The sequence below is a fragment of the Saccopteryx bilineata genome, chromosome 1 (assembly GCF_036850765.1).
Source record: "Saccopteryx bilineata isolate mSacBil1 chromosome 1, mSacBil1_pri_phased_curated, whole genome shotgun sequence".
Taxonomy (NCBI): domain Eukaryota; kingdom Metazoa; phylum Chordata; class Mammalia; order Chiroptera; family Emballonuridae; genus Saccopteryx; species Saccopteryx bilineata.
In genome coordinates this window covers 125,491,757-125,507,608 of record NC_089490.1, presented here as the reverse complement: position 1 = coordinate 125,507,608, position 15,852 = coordinate 125,491,757, and the positions used below count along the sequence as shown (strand labels likewise).

Here is a 15,852-nt window from a genome sequence, read left to right as displayed (position 1 = left end):
TTTTCAGTTCATGAACTGAGTTTTTCATTTCTGTTTGATATGTTTTCATAGTTTCAATTTCCTTGGTGAAGTATTCTTTCTTTACATTGAATTGTTTTTTGAGCTCCCTAAATTGCTTTTCTGTGCTTTCTTGTATATCACTGAGTATTTTTAGGGCTTCAATTTTAAATTCTCTGTCATTTCACTCCAAGGTATCTAAACTATTAAAATTTTTTCTACAGATTTTTCCTCATCTATCTGAGCTACATCACTGTCTTTTGTATCCATGATATTCAATTTCTTTTTCTTTAATGGCATTTGAGAGTGATATTGTTAAGAACACTAATAAGAGTTGATAAAAAAAATTTTTGAGAAAATACAGTAAAAAACTTAAAATTATATTGTGCTAAGTGGAACAAAAATACATAGAACAGAGGGCCTGGGTTGGGAGGAGTGACAAAGAGGCCAAAAATGAGGCGAGAACCCACATAATGTAACAAAGAAAAAATTTGGATCAAGAATAAAATAATTTGTTTGTAAATGATGGTCAAATGAAAGAAATAGTGTAAGAGAAAAGAAAAAAGAGAAAGAGAAAAAAGAAAAAAAATACAATGAAAAATGAAAATTCTATTATATTGAGTGGCACAAAAACTATAGAATGGAGAGCCAGAGTTGAAGGAAATGCTAAAGAGATAAAAAGCGAAATAAAAAGCACACAAAATGCCACACAAAAAAATTTGAATTCAGAATAAAATAATTTGTTTGTGGGTGAGATTTGAATGAGAGAAAAAGTAAAAGAGAAATGAAGAAAAAAAAGAGAGAAATAAATTGAGTTAAGGTTTGGAATGTAACACTCATAGAAAAAAAAAGATTGGAAAATGTAACACCTATGAGTAATAACACAAAATGTAAAGAAAAGAATAAACTGGAAAGAGGATAAAATGACCAATGTGGAAGGAAAATAAAAAGATAAAAAATACAAGAAAGAAATGGAAAATGTTATAAAGACTGTGGATTTTTTCTGGTTTTGAGAAGTTATCTTCTTCCTTTTTCTTTCTTCTCTCTCTTTTCGGCTGGTGATGCTATACTCCAGGTTCTGCCCCTATGGCACTCTTAGGCAGAGATTTGCTGTTGTGTCCCTATGGTGATGATACAAACTAGGCCTCAGTCCTGTTGGTAGGTGGGGCTTGTTAGCGTTTGCAGGCTCCAACAATGGGAGAGTCCATTTTCCTGGAGCCTCTCCCCAAATCTCTTCATCCTGAACCAGGAGCCTGAGGACCCATCTGTGAAGTTGCCCCAGCCACTGCCTGGAGAGCAAGAGGCTCTAAGAGCTGCCAAATCTCCTCTTATCCCCACTCAATGCAGGGTTCTGGGTAAGGCTTTGTTAGCCAGAGCCACCAGCATAATCAGGCAGGGCTGGGAGCCAATTGCCTTTCAGGTGTCTTTCTATGAGCCTCCGGGCATGTCTAGTATGCCTCAGCACTCCACAGGTCTGCTCTCCAGAGCCTCTCTGCAAGCTGCCTGCATGCCCTTCTCCACCACCACTTCCACAGTTCTCTTTCCCAGCAGTGTGCTTTGTTAGCCTGTATGGCTGGCGGAGGTGCCGCGCCCAGACAGGTCCGGGTGTAGGGAAGCCAGCTCGTATGCTTCCCACATGCTGTTGTTTGGGAAGCCAGGAATATTCAGAGACTCTGGTCACAGCCCACACAGAGGGTCACTATTGACAGTCTCCGACTCAGCCCCTTTGTCCAGAAATGTGGGCACCCATACCCGAAGCTCCAGGTGGATCCACTTGCACACTGCCCACGCTCACCGACCAGGATTCTGGGAGTAAAGAAGGCAACTGCTTGCTCACCTCTGCCGGGGTCTGCTGCTGGTGTTAGCTCTGCATGGGCTGAGCCGTGGGCACACTTTCTCCTTGGCTTGAACACCTCTGCCCTAGCCCAGCTTTTTCCGCACCCCCAGCCCTTGCTTTCTCTCAATTCCAAGTGAAAGTAGCCCTTGCTCAGGTCAGTGAGGAAAGCAGAATACTCCATTCTCCGTCTTATTTCCTTCAGAGCGGATTATATACTCAGCCACTTTTTCACCCAATCATACCTTTGTTTGATGTATGTGTATTTCGGATGCTACTGAGGTTGTTTTTCTCTCTCTAGTTGTTGAATTTGTTGAAGTTTCAGGGAGAGGTATCTGGAGCACTCCTCAGGGTGCCATTTCTCTGACTTTACTGCCAGCTCTAAGCCTATGTCCAAAGGCCTTCAATGGCCTTGTATTTCCTACTGAACTAAATCCAAATGCAAGTGGCCTTAAACTACATCAGTTATACATGACATCTAGAATAAGAATGAGAGGGATATTAGATTACTCCACTATACATTAATGTCTTCAGAATTGTGTCCTATTGTTTCATCTAAAGGGCAAGTAAGAAACATGGAGTTCAGAGAATGGAGACCAAGATGGGGAGAGATTGATGACCATGTCCTATCAGTGGTTACAGAAATATAGATATTTGGGGCTTTAAAACCACACTAACAATTCTTTCAAAAATAGCTGAGTTTCATATTTGAATAATTGCCATTTGGAAAAGAACTTCTTGAGTTTAAGAAAACCACACCTTTTCTCTTTTTTGTATTTTTCCAAAGACAGAAGGAGGGAGGCAGTCAGACAGACTGCCGCATGTGCCTAACTGGGATCCACCCAGAATGCCCACCAGGAGGCAATGCTCTGCCTATCTGGGGTGTTGTTCCATTACAACCAGAGCCATTCTAGTGCCTGAGGCAGAAGCCATGGAGCCATCCTCAGCACCAGGACCAACTTTGCTCCCATGGAGCCTTGACTGCAGGAGGGGTAGGGAGAGATAGAGAGAAAGGAGAGGGAGAAGGGTAGAGAAGTGGATGGGTGCTTCTCCTGTGTGCCCTGGCCAGGAATTGAACCCAGGACTTCCACACACCGGGCTGACGCTCTACCACTGACCCAACCAGCCAGGGCACCATACCTTTTCTATGGACAGTGGGTATGTGGGCTCTTTGATCCTGAGGGAAAACCTGTCTCTCCTGTTCTGGGTTGAATGGAGTTCCCCCCAACACATGAGGAGGCCCTAATCCCCAGTACCTGTGAATGTGGCCTTACTTGGAAATAGAGTCTTTGCAGCTGATCAAGTAAAATAAGATGAGGTCATTAGACTGTGTCCTCATCCACCATGACTGGAGTCCTTGTAAAAAGGGGACATTTGGGCATAGAAACAGAGGGAAGAATGATGTGAAGATAGAAAGTGATGGAATGCCTGAAGTAACCTACCAGAAGCTAGGAGAAAGGCCCGGTACAGACCTAACTTCTCATAGGGAACCTGCTGACAACATGTGACTTTGGATGTCTGACCTCCAGAACTGTGAGGAATAGACTTCTTCAGTCTCAGCCACCGCTGTGCAGGATGCTATCAAAGCAGCCCCAGGAAGCAAGTCCATCTTTCGGGCTGTTTGGTTGCATAAACAGAGTCCGGAGCAAAGTGAGTCTGTGGCCCCTCGCCAAACGGGCAGAAATGCGGCAGACTCCAGGAGAAGCATCTTCCAGCAGAGATGGTGGAGCTGCTGATGGATGAGGGGAACCAGGTAGGGCCAGGTCGGGAGGAATGTTTCCTTCCCTGGGGAGAAAAACCTCAGCCGGACACCTGGAAAAGCTTGGAATCCGTGGCCATTCCTGGAAGGTACAGTGAAGTGGTCCCCCCCCCCTGCACAAGAAAGGAAAACCTTGTTACCACCACAGGCATCCTGTAAGGGGGAAGAGTGCTGCTAGTGGACACTTGGTGTTGTTGTTGAGGGGTCTCTGCCCCTGGAGGGAAGTTTAACTCAGGTGGCACATGAAAACCCTGGGGATAGCTTTTTGCTAGAATGCCTGTTCTTTCCTATCCTCACCCCACTGGAGGTTCTGGTTCAGTAGCTCTGATTCTGGGGAGCCTCAGGTTCTATGCTTTTTGAAGCTCCCAGCTGGGTCTGACGGGGTCTAGGCTTGAGAACCAGTGATCCGCACCAACTGCATTAATTTCCAAGGCATCCAAGGCTGCCCTAGATGTGGCATGTCACAGCCCCTCCAGCGGCCGTCAAGTCTGCACACCCGTCTTTGGTTTCCTGTGACAGCTTCTAGCACTTTTCTCTTGCCCGTGGCTGCTCAGGTCGTTGTTCTATGACACGGAAGCCTCTTGCTGCCTCTTGGTGGGCTGATCCACGGTCCCACTGTCGTGACCATTCTTGCAAGATTTGTATTGTGGCTGTTGTTCCTAAAGGCCACCACGCCCATTTTGTAGCGGATGGTTTCTGTGCAATTGAGAGTGGGGGCCCTGCCCTCCAGGAGCACACCTTCTATTTTTTTATTTTATTTATTCATTTTTAGAGAGGAGAGAGAGAGGGAGAGAGAGAGACAGAGAGAGAGAAGGGGGGAGGAGCTGGAAGCATCAACTCCCATATGTGCCTTGACCAGGCAAGCCCAGGGTTTCGAACCGGTAACCTCAGCATTTCCAGGTCAACGCTTTATCCACTGCGCCACCACAGGTCAGGCAGGAACACACCTTCTAAAAGGAAAACCCAGATGAAGCAGATGAGGGCTATTTCCTCCAATGCACAGAGAGATGGAGTCCTCTGTGGAAGAGGCTTTCTGCCAGGTGGCCACCCTACCTGACCCCTCTCCACCAGCAGGATGGGGGTGAAAGTTGCCCACAGCAGGCTCTCACTCCCCCAGTAGGTAGGTCAGTTAGTGGTTCTCAAACCTTACCCTACAAAAGAATCACCTGAGGAGTTGAGTTTGGGGGGCATGGCCTGCAGGTCTTTACCTTTCAGAAGCATCCCCCCTCCCCAACTCCTCCCCAGCAGGTTAGCCCAGTATGGGCGCACGGGAGACCCCACTTGGGAAATACCAACACCGTGTTTTAAATAACATGTTGAACCTTTGCTCACTTTCAGGCAAAGTCATAGTTCACAGTTAATGTTATTTTTCTCAGTTGCATGTTAGAAGTTTTATTGGTTATTCTGAACTTAATGACACTTGCAAGGTGCTTACGCTGATCCTGTTTTATTGTTATATGGCTATGTCTTCTCTCCTCGCCTGTTTTCCACCTCTTTGCCTTTCCATTCTGATTTCCAGGTGATTCCTTCCATTTTATCTCGCTGGCCCCCTGTAATCATGCTTTTAGTTTGTTCAGTGACTTCGTCTGTTTACATTGGAGACAGCGCTCTAGTGGCGTGATGAGGGTGGGCTGGGCGCTGGGCATCGCATGGGCATCAAGGAGTCTGGGCTATTTTGCTAGGGACCTGACTACCGGGGGCTGTGCATCTTTTCTCTCGAGTTCATCACGCTTCCCTGAGATGTTTTAAGTCCTGGTCCGAGTGAGGAGAGGGGGCCAGGCAGAGACAGAAACCCCCGTGCTCAGCGCATGGACTCTGACACAATCTCTTTGTTATCTGTCCGGTCCCACATCCCGCGTGCAGGATCTCACTCCAGAACGTCACCTTTCCCTCTTTACCTGACGAGGACAAGGACGGACCCAGCTGCCATGCGACAGGACTGCATCCGGCCTTCAGCCCATCGCCGGGACCCTGCGATTTAGTTCCTGAGACTTTCTGGAATTCTCTGCTGTGAACCACTAGCAGTGCTGGTCTGTCCCGGAGGCAGCGTGCTCGCTAACCTGCCAATCTCTCCTTGTTTCTAACTTCTCCTTTCCTCTTTGTCCTTGTGTTCAGGTGTGTTAAAATAAACTCCTTTGCTGCCTTTTTCTGTAGGGTTTCAAGTAGGGGGGACAGGGATTGGCCAGTTTCCCCAGCAGAAGTGGCAGGCTGATTTGTTATAAAAAATCCTGACATCCAGGATGGCACTGTGTCTGGGGGGGGGGGCCTCACGGAGAGGGAAGGGGTTCTATAAATATATAGTGTTCTGTCCTCATCCTGTGATTTTCTGGGTCCTCTGCAGTAGTGATCTTCTGAAGTGTTTCAGGGGTGGCTGGAGATGGTGCCAACCCGATCGGGTTGTGGTTCCAGCACTTTCTAGAGGCTGGAGCTCTTGGGCTGAAGTTAATTTGGTTCATGTTGATATGTGGGCTGGTACGGTATAGCTATTTATGTGGATTGACAAGCTTTTCCAGACATGCCATCTGTAGGTGTTTCTGGAAGCCTGTATCTTAAATTTTAGTGAGGAACCGAATGTTGTTTTGTTTGTTTTTGTACCTGGACTTGAGCTGTGCACTCTTCCTAGGCGGTGTTGTTAAATGGGCTTAGGTAGGAACATGGTATCTTCTGCTTCTTTGGGCTCCTACCCTGGTAGGAAGCTGTTTCAACTGCCCAGGCCCTACATTCACTAACCTTGTCATTTCCTCCACTTTTTGCATGGAAACTGCTTCCTCTGTTCTCTTTGGTTCCATCCTGTACCTAATGATCCTGGGCACTAGCAGGTGGAGTCTGCGTAGCGATCCTGTGCTATGTGGCTCATGCTTAGAGATGCCAGTGTTGGTGGGGTACATGGTCACAGATCCCCAGAGCTACCTGCTTCTGGGTCACTTTTTTATTTAAGTACAAAATGGAAGTAATGACACTTGTTTCCTGAAAGTCAGCAAAATACCTGGTCATTCCCAGGTAGCGGGCCGCTCGCAGCAGGGATGTTTGCCGTCAGTTCTGGGAACATGCTTGCCTCTGGGCTACTAACTGCCCAGCGAGGTTGTCGAGAATGTGAACTCTGGGGGCTGTCTTGGAGGGTGGTCTCTCATTTGTTGAGAGCTGTAATTTCTCCCAGCAGTGTTTAGTTTGGAGTGACTCCTAGATCCCAGGACAGCCTCCTGTGTCCAGATCTCCGGTGAGGCTGGGGACCTCAGACAGACTGACTGTAGGAGTGTGAGGAGGGCCCTCTGTGGCCTCTGCGATCTCAGTGTGTGCCTGGACAGCCTACTCAGCAGTGAGTCAGAATGACTTCCAGGCTTGGAGTATGGACATCGCTCTCCATGCTGTGGGGGGCACTGGAGGTCATTGGGCTGAGCTGCTGGGCAGCCTGGTGTGGCCCTGGGGGACGTCCCTGTGAGAGTTGCAAGAATGTATCCCTCTAGGATGCTGGCTTGGTAACTTTAAATTGCCCAGAGGGAAAGGTGTTTCTTCCAGATCCTTCTTAGGAAAACAAGGGATCAAGATTGAAATTATGGTTTCTGGGGAGAACCAGGTTCCCACAACTCTCAGAATAATAGGAATTAAGGAAAACTTGTCCTCTGCTTAAACACTGTCATTGTGGATGATGGCAGGGCTGGGGTAGCCAAGTCCCACCCAGGTTGTGGTCAGGGCTGTCCTTCAGTGAGTGGCCACAAAGATTCCTGCAGGCTGGGGACTTGGCCCCTGACAGAGCCTCTACCTCACCAGCACAGTGCCTGATGCTTGGGAGAGCCCCAACCCTTGATTGGAAAAATTTAAAGCCTTTTTGTAACACACACTTTAGAGCTAACACATTAGTGACCTCCCATCTCCCCTACCCCACTGTCTCAGAGTGCTGCCATTTGTTTGCAGTCCTGGTTCCCAGACTCAGTCATTTGACTCAGCTGCTGGTGAGCCCTCAAGTAGCAGTTCTGTTGGCTCTTTGGAAACCCCTGCGGATAGCTGCTGTCTGAGCTGGAGCTGCCCTAGGTAGGCAACCTTCCTGCCAATGCTCAGTGTGGGCACCCAGCCCCAAGGCACTTCTGTGTCTTGTGGGGTGCTGGTGTGTCATGGGGAGCAGCCAGTCCAGGTCTCCCCTTTTGTGGGGAACAAGGATACTGAGTTTGTTTAGTGCCAACACCACCAGCCAAGCCAGACACCGCTCACATCCAAAGCACTGTGGTGTTTAATATTGAAAGGACTCAACACCATCACCCTGCACCTCCATTACAGGTTCCAAGAGCTCGCATGCTGTTGGGGTACTTTCTCTGGGCAGAAGGCATCCTTCCTCTGGTACCCCAGGCACCTAACTGTGCTTTCACTGTTGTCCAGCAGGGGGAGTAAGGGGAGGAGGTGTCATGGCCACGGGCCCCACACTCCTCCCATGCAGTCACAGCCTAGGGCCAGCACTGACTGAAGGGGCCCGACCTCACCCCGCAAGGCCGGCAAGTGCCCCTAGGGTCTAGAGGGAGCTAACCATCCAGGCCATGGAGCTCTGTTTCCACAGTACACTTTATTTTAGATCCTGAAAGTGACAGGTTCATCAGAGCAGACGCAGTAAGAACTGGACGAACACCTGCAGACCAAGTTCCAGGGGAGAGCATGCCCATGAGGCTTATCCATTGTTAGTTCTAAGAAACTTCTTTCCATGGGAAGCACATGTTTGGGGGGACAGACATATCCAGAAGCCCCAGTCATGGGCCCAGTGCTGGGGCCAGCATTGACTTGGCTGGTGTGCTCCTTAGGGCTCTGCAGGGGTCTCCTATTTTGCCCATAAGTCTATTACATCCTGCACCTGATTTTGTAGGGGAGCATCTTAGCTTGGCACCATAACGCAGCCCCAGAGATATGTACTTCTCACCTCCTGGAGGCGGGTGGTCCTGGTGTGTCCTCAGGTGGCAGAGAGCTGGCTCTGGTGTCTCTTGCTGTCCATGGAAGGCACCAGCCCTCTGGGATTGGGGCCCCACTCTAATCTCATTTAACCTTAATCAGCTCCCTCAGGCCCCACCTTCAAATACAGTCACACTGGGGGCTAGTGCTTCTACAATTTGCAGTGGGGTGGGGCACAATTAGTTCAAACCATTGAGACTTTAAGAACTGCCTTCCAGGTGACAGTTTTTCCAGAAGGGCCTGTATTTGGCTAAGGTTATCATGAGGCTGTCAAACTGTGAGAGGGGTCACTGTGGGTGATCTCGGTCCACTCTGAATGTAGTCACAGGGTCCTCATCAGAGGGAGGCAGGGGCCTTTACACAGACACAGGAGGGACAGCAGTTGTGACCTTGGAAGCAGAGACTGCCCCCTTGAACGTGGTGGTGCAGACCGGAGGAGAAAGATTCATTGGATATGAACCCAAGGAGTTTATCTGCTGAGATGGATTCTCCATGGTCAGTTGAGGACCCACATTTCATGAATAATAAGGGCCACTGGCTGAAAACCAGGAAGAACCTCCGATTAAACTCTCAGTTTCCCTTACCACCTCCCGATATTTAATGTCACCTGACTCAACCATGGAGGGCAAACCCTGGCTTTCTCCTTCTGCCAATAGTGCTTAGACCCACCCCATCTGATGAAGATTGCACAATTTGGGAACCTCACTCACATAAAATGGGCCTAACTGGAACCTGGGTGGGAAATTCAGCTATAAGAGATGGCCTTGCCAGAACTGTCTCCGGCTATAGCTCCCTTTGCCCAACAGATGCTTAGTATTTTTTATGACAGTCTAAAATTAATTTTGGTTTACAGAGGGAATGGCTCACATGCAGATAGTTGCCACTGGAGTCTGAGAAAGGTGGGGGTTGGGGTGGGGTATCTCCCAGTTGCTCCAGAAGAAACCAGCCCTGAGAAGACCCTGACGTTGTAGGTGTAACCATTTTGGTTCTACCCTCCAGGATTCTGGGAGAATATGTTTTTTTTGTTCTAACCACCAAGGCGCCGCACCGTAACACTGATAGGACAGCCAGATCGCCTTGCTAAGGGGTCATCGAGGAAGGTGTCATCTCGTACATTTTCTTCTAGGGGGTTGTGGTTTTGCTTTACCACAGAATTTGTTAGTGAACGTGGCACTGGTGTACGTGTGTGGAGTGACTTGGGCTGTTTTTTATATATTTCGAATGTCACCATCCTGTGTATTGATTGGTTCTTGGCCTGTGCCTGGGGTCTCTGCTCCTTCCACTGGTCTACTGGTCAGTCTTTGTATTAATATCATAATGTTTCCCGATTGTAACTGTTGAGGAAATCTTGGCCCCTGGTAGAGGGAATCCCTCCTTGTTTCCAAAGTTGTCCTGGTCCTACTGGGCTCTTTCCCCTCTTCTACGACCTTTAAGATCAGAATGGGAAGTTTTGTGAACATTCCTACCAAGAATTTTCATTGGTGCTGACATCAAATTTGTACGTTGGGGCAATTTCCTATCTTTAAGATATACTTTATTTATTTATTTATTTATTTATTTATTTATTTATTTATTAGGTGAGCAGAGGGAGATAGAGAGACAGACTCCCACATGTGCTGAAACTGGGATCCACCTGGCAACCCCAGAGAACAGAGCTATTTTTAGTGCCTGAGGCTGATGCTCTCCAAGGGAACTATTTTCAGCACTGGGGCCACTCTGGAACCATTCCAGCCACTGGCAGTAGGAGGGGAAGAGGGAAAGAAGGAGGAGAGGGAGGGGAAGAGAAGAAGATAGTCACTTCTCCTGTGCACCCTGACCAGGAATCGAACCTGGGATGTCCATACACTGGGCCGATGTTCTATCCACTGAGTCACTGGCCAGGGCTGTCTTTAAGATATTAAATCTTAACATCCACCATCATAGTATCTCTCTGTATTCATTTCCTTTTTTTAAAATAAAGTTATACTTATTTTCCTCAAAAATAAAAGAAGAAAGGAAAGAAAGAAAGAAAGAGAGAGAGAGAGAGAGAAAGAAAGAAGAAAGAAAGAAAGAAAGAAAGAAAGAAAGAAAGAAAGAAAGAAAGAAAGAAAGAAAGAAAGAAAGAAAGAAAGAAAGAAGGAAAGAAAACTTCTTTTGCTCCAGTTGGGACAGGAGCTCTCAAGAGGTAGCAGATTCTCTGTTATCAGAGGTTGTTATTTAAACTGCATGCATTTGTAAGAAAGTTATAGAGGTGATTCAAGAATATAATTATTTTCACTCATGCAGTTGTGTGTTTGTTAGTTTCGTAACCTAACAAGCAGCACCAACATATTTTTCCAGCTTTTGCTCTCAATTTCCATACATGTGCACATTATCTCTAGCTGTAATTTCCTTGACTTACACGTGTTCCTTTCAAAATTTTATCCATTTTTTCAATCCTGAGTGATAGATAATTAAATTTAAAAAAATAAAAGTGAAGTTATCACTGCTTTAAAGAGGTCTACAGATATAGGCCTCCTAAACTATTACCCCAGACAAGTATTCTTAGGCAGAAAGCCATAGTCAACTCATCCTTCTTCCAGGCTAGTAATAATAATACCAGTGAAAATAATTTATTCCCTAACTTAGACATTTCATTAAATCAAAATCACAAATATGGCAGTTTCACATCCACTCGAAATTAATAAATTTTTGTCCAAATTAAAGTGATAGCACACACACAAAATTTTATCCATTTTCCAATGGCCTAATCAAATGTTACTTTTCTATGAAAATTTCCCTCCTCACATCTCAACTACCACCATGAGCAGATGAGTTGTTCTACTCCAAAACTTTAAGACTTCACTTATTCATCTTAAGGCATTTAGTATTCTTGCTAAGGTTATTTGTATACATTTCTCCTTTTATCTAATAGGATGTCAACTTCATAAGGCAGGAATTACCTTTATATTTTTATAACCTCTATAGCAGCATTTTTCAAACACCCATCTGCAGAACACTGCTAGTCTACCAGAAATTTTATGCAGGTCTATGAAAGAGTTTACCACCCTGATGTTGTATAAAGATTAGAGTCTGTATCGACCTATTATAATAGAACTCCCTTCTTTATTCATTCAATGTGTATTTTTTAATTGAATTTTACTGGGGTGACACTGATTAACATAATTATACAGGTTTCGGGTGCCTGATTCTATAATATATCTCGGTACACTGTACTGTGTGTTTACTCCCCCAAGTCAAGTCTTCATCAAATACCATTTATCCCCCACACACTTCTCCACCTTCCCCACTTTCCCAGCAATCACCACACTGTTTTCTGTCTATGAGGGGTTTTTTTCTCTTTTGTTGCTTTATCTCTCCCCCTCCCTCACCCAACCCCCTACACAACAGCTGGCAGCCTGCTCTCTATGTATGAGTCTGTTTCTATCTTGCCTGTTGGTTCATTTTGTTTATTAGATTCCACATTTTAGTGAAATCATGTTACTTGTCTTTCTCTGACTGCCTTATCCCCAGATCCATCCATGCTGTCACAAAAGGTAAGATTTCCTTCTTTTTGTGTGGCCATGTACTATAGCATCCCATTGTGTAAATGTATCACGACATTTTTATCCACTCATCTACTGATGGGAACTTGGGCTGTTTCTTGGACTCTCCTCATGCATCTCTACTCTGCTCAGCCCTCCCTCTGCCAGAGTCCAGGGTAAGTAACTGTGAGCAAGATTTTGTGCATTGACCCTTTAAGAGGGTTCCTATGTATCTGAGTCTATTTTGGCTATTGTAAATAACACTGCAATGAACATAAGAGTACATATATTCTTTTAAATTTATGTTTAGGGATTTTTAGGATATATTCCCAGAAATGAGATTACTGGTTCCAAAGGTAATTCCATTTTTTAACTTTTTCGGGATAAGTTGGTAGTGCTTTCCACAGTGGCTATCCCAATCTGCATTCCCACCCAAAGTTTCCTCTTCTCCATATCCCTCGGGAGCACTTGTTTGTTGATTTATTGACGACAGTCATTCTGACAGGTGTGAGATAATAACTCATTTAGGTTTTAATCTAAAAATTGTAGCAAATTAAAGTTTAATTAAAATTGTAGCCAAGTGTTCATCAATTTTGTTGATCTTTTAAAAATACCAGGGTTGTTTTTTAAGGTTTTTTCTTACTGGGTCTACTGAATTTCCCATGGGGGGGGTGAGGAAGGTTGTACCAGTCGAGAAAATGAGGGAATAGCTCCCACCTCAAAGCCAGACAGCTGGGTCAGTGTCACCCTCTGAGTCTGTCCAGACTTCTACTCCCTGGCCAAGGCTGCTGACTCCTCAGCAGGGCCTATTCTCTGCAGAATGGGCTGATAGAAATTGCTCACAGTGGGGCAGTTGCCTTCCTCCAGGCCAATGCCATAGAGAGGGGAGTGCTCCACCCAAGAAAGAATGGTGACTGCGGTATTGGAGGATGCCTTAGCACAGGGGACCTGGAGGCTGTTTCCCACTGTGTCTCTACCCAGAGCCACAAATCTCAGACTCCCCTCCTCCTCATCTCTACCCTGCTCAGCCCGCCCTCCATCAGAGTCCAGGGTAAGTGACTGTGAACAAGATGTTGTGCATTTTCCCTTTAAGAGAGTTCCTGTGTCTCTGTGGACTCCCATGTCTTTCTGGCAGGCAGAAACCTTGTTTTTCACAGCTGAGTGGTATGTGGGTGACTTTTCTCAGTTCTGATGTTCTAGGCAGGGGGTCTGTCTTGGGGTTTAGGCCCCACACTTCTCTGGGTTAACCCTCTTGCTGTTGAGATATCCCTCAGGAACTTCAGCCACTGCTCATGGGAGCAGGGCCAGCCCTTTCACGTCTCTGCCCCTCTTATGAGTCTCCATGTGGCTTCTTCTGAGAGTCTTTGGTTACCAGACTCCTCTTCATTTAGTCTTGAGTTGTTTTTTCAGAGTGATTGTTCTTATAACTCCAGTTTGGTCCTGGGATTGAAGTGACTGTAACATCCACGTACTCCTCTGTCATCTTGGATATCTTCTCTCTATTTTTTTAATTAAAAGACTAGACTAAATTATCTCTAAGGAGCCTTCCAAATTTAAAACAGGCTATGAATCTGATTTTAGAACTTATTTAATAATTAATGTGTAAAAGACATCCTTATCCCTATATTGATCCTGAGTACAAGGAGTCAGATATACTGCTATCAAACTGATTTTGTAAGAAAGTTTATAAAATCTGATTCTGAAAAGTAGGTAACTTTATTTTTCAAGAAGTTTTGTTACATTCTTATTGAGATATTCAACACATGTTCCTGATAGAAGATAAAAAGAATTGTACATCTGTTATATTTTTATAAAATTAAGTGACACTAAATCAGAGATCTACACCATTAAATGCTGTACAATTAAGAATATCAGAAAGGTAAACAGTGAACTCAGGCAAGACTTAAGAAAGAGATCATCTTATTGTGACATATCAGAAGTTTACTCATTTATCCCTACCAATTCTTCCCGCTCTTTATAGCAATACAGGACATTTCCACTGGTGCTGATTTCTGTTTGGCAAATAGCTCCAGATGTGTCTCAGCGTGAATTTATAGCAACTTGTCAAAATTTCAGAAGAAGGGCTGTTAGACTCGATTAGATAAGGGAAAAAAAGAAAAGAAAAAAATAGAGCAACTTACATTGAGAAAACTGATCTTGAATCCTTTGTTTCAGCTGCTCCCTCCACACTTCTTCTGAACTGCAGATGGCTGCATTTAGCTCCCAGGTGACTCAAATTAGGGAGGGGACTAAAAACCAAATTATAAGTTGAAGACATGACTTCGGCCTCCAGGAAAATCCAAATATATGGGAGTCTGCTGAGGCAGTATGATCAGGCCAAAAGTCTTATTTAACTTTTGCTACTTTTAGGAAGCAATCTTCTAAATCTTCTGTCAGCCATTAAACGCTCCTTAGTAAAAGCCCAAAAGAAGGTTCTTCCATGTGGATCTGAGGCAAATGTAATGCTGACAGTCGGCACCTCGAGAATAAACAAAAGTCAGTGATTTCCCTCTAGGCCTATCTTACACTTTCTACTACCTTTCTTCTGTCTTCTAACTTCCCCCAGGGAAATTAGCCCCTCAGCTTAAACAGGAGAAAGTCAGAATGATGTGGTCCAAAAGATCAGCAGGATAGTTGTTAAATATTCTCTTTCTCAGTTGGATGCATGCCCTAAAGAAAAAAGAAAAACTTAGGCTTAACAAGTTTCAGCAGAGAAACAACTAAACAAACAAGTTGCAGCAATCGTGTTGCCCGACTACAAGTTTGATTTCATACTTTTCTGAGTGAAAAAGAGGCTAAAAGATATTATAACTTAATATGGCTCTATCTCCCCTCTTTCTGGTATTAATTAATTAAAATGAATTTCTAGTTATAAAAGGAGCATGGTTTGATAGTCAACCATTAATTAATTAATTAAAGCAATCTGACACTATTACCTAAAAGCATGCTTTCTAACATTCTAGCATAGATATTAAGATGTTAATAGACCACTTGGAAAAGAATTAACTTGGTTTTCAGCAAGAGCAGAGCTTGAGGACTGATGATTAAAAATTGATTTTCTTTTCTTATAACTTGTATCTTGTGTTCCAAAGGCATTAGCTTTGTTTTGTAGGAGAATTGAACCTTCTCTAGGGTTTTAATCTTCATAAATGTACTGGGTCTCTGTAGTAAAGTGGGTGGAATAAGTAGTGGCTGTTTCAGGCTGAGCTTTGGTATGTTAACACCTCTGCCAGGGCAGGGACTCACAGCAGATGTAGAGTATTTACACACTAATTGCTTTATGCCATCTCTACTCTCTTAAGTCTAATTTGTAGACTACAAAGCATTTTTATAATTATTCCAAGTGGAATATTTCTGTCATAAAGATTTTAAACCTCATAATCCCTTTTTGGAAACCTAGCTTATATCTGGAATATCAAAACAATAATCAGGTTCTTAATTTTTAATGTAAAATTTTTATAAAATGAAATATGTAGCATATTCTAAAAAGTACATGTAATGTTTGTATCATTAAAAAATTAGTAAAATGAAGAAATGTATGCCTACCGCCAGCTTGAGAAATAGATCATTAACAGCAGAGGTCCCCAAACTACGGCCGGCAGGCCACCTGAGGCCATTTATCCGGCCCCCACCGCACTTCCGGAAGGGGCACCTCTTTCATTAGTGGTCAGTGAGAGGAGCATAGTTCCCATTGAAATACTGGTCAGTTTGTTGATTTAAATTTACTTGTTCTTTATTTTAAATGTTATATTTGTTCCCGTTTTGTTTTTTTTACTTTAAAATAAGATATGTGCAGTGTGCATAGGGATTTGTTCATAGTTTTTTTTTAT

At 44.6% G+C, this 15,852-nt stretch overlaps 1 long non-coding RNA gene across 1 annotated transcript in view; it reads right to left on the bottom strand.

The window, feature by feature from the left end:
• Positions 1-14,598, bottom strand: part of LOC136320082 (uncharacterized) — a 40,214-nt gene extending 25,616 nt beyond the window's left edge. Inside the window, exon 1 of the long non-coding RNA XR_010728258.1 lies at positions 14,164-14,598. This is a non-coding gene — a long non-coding RNA (uncharacterized lncRNA). The remainder of the gene's footprint in view (positions 1-14,163) is intronic.
• Between the last annotated feature and the right edge of the window lie 1,254 nt (positions 14,599-15,852).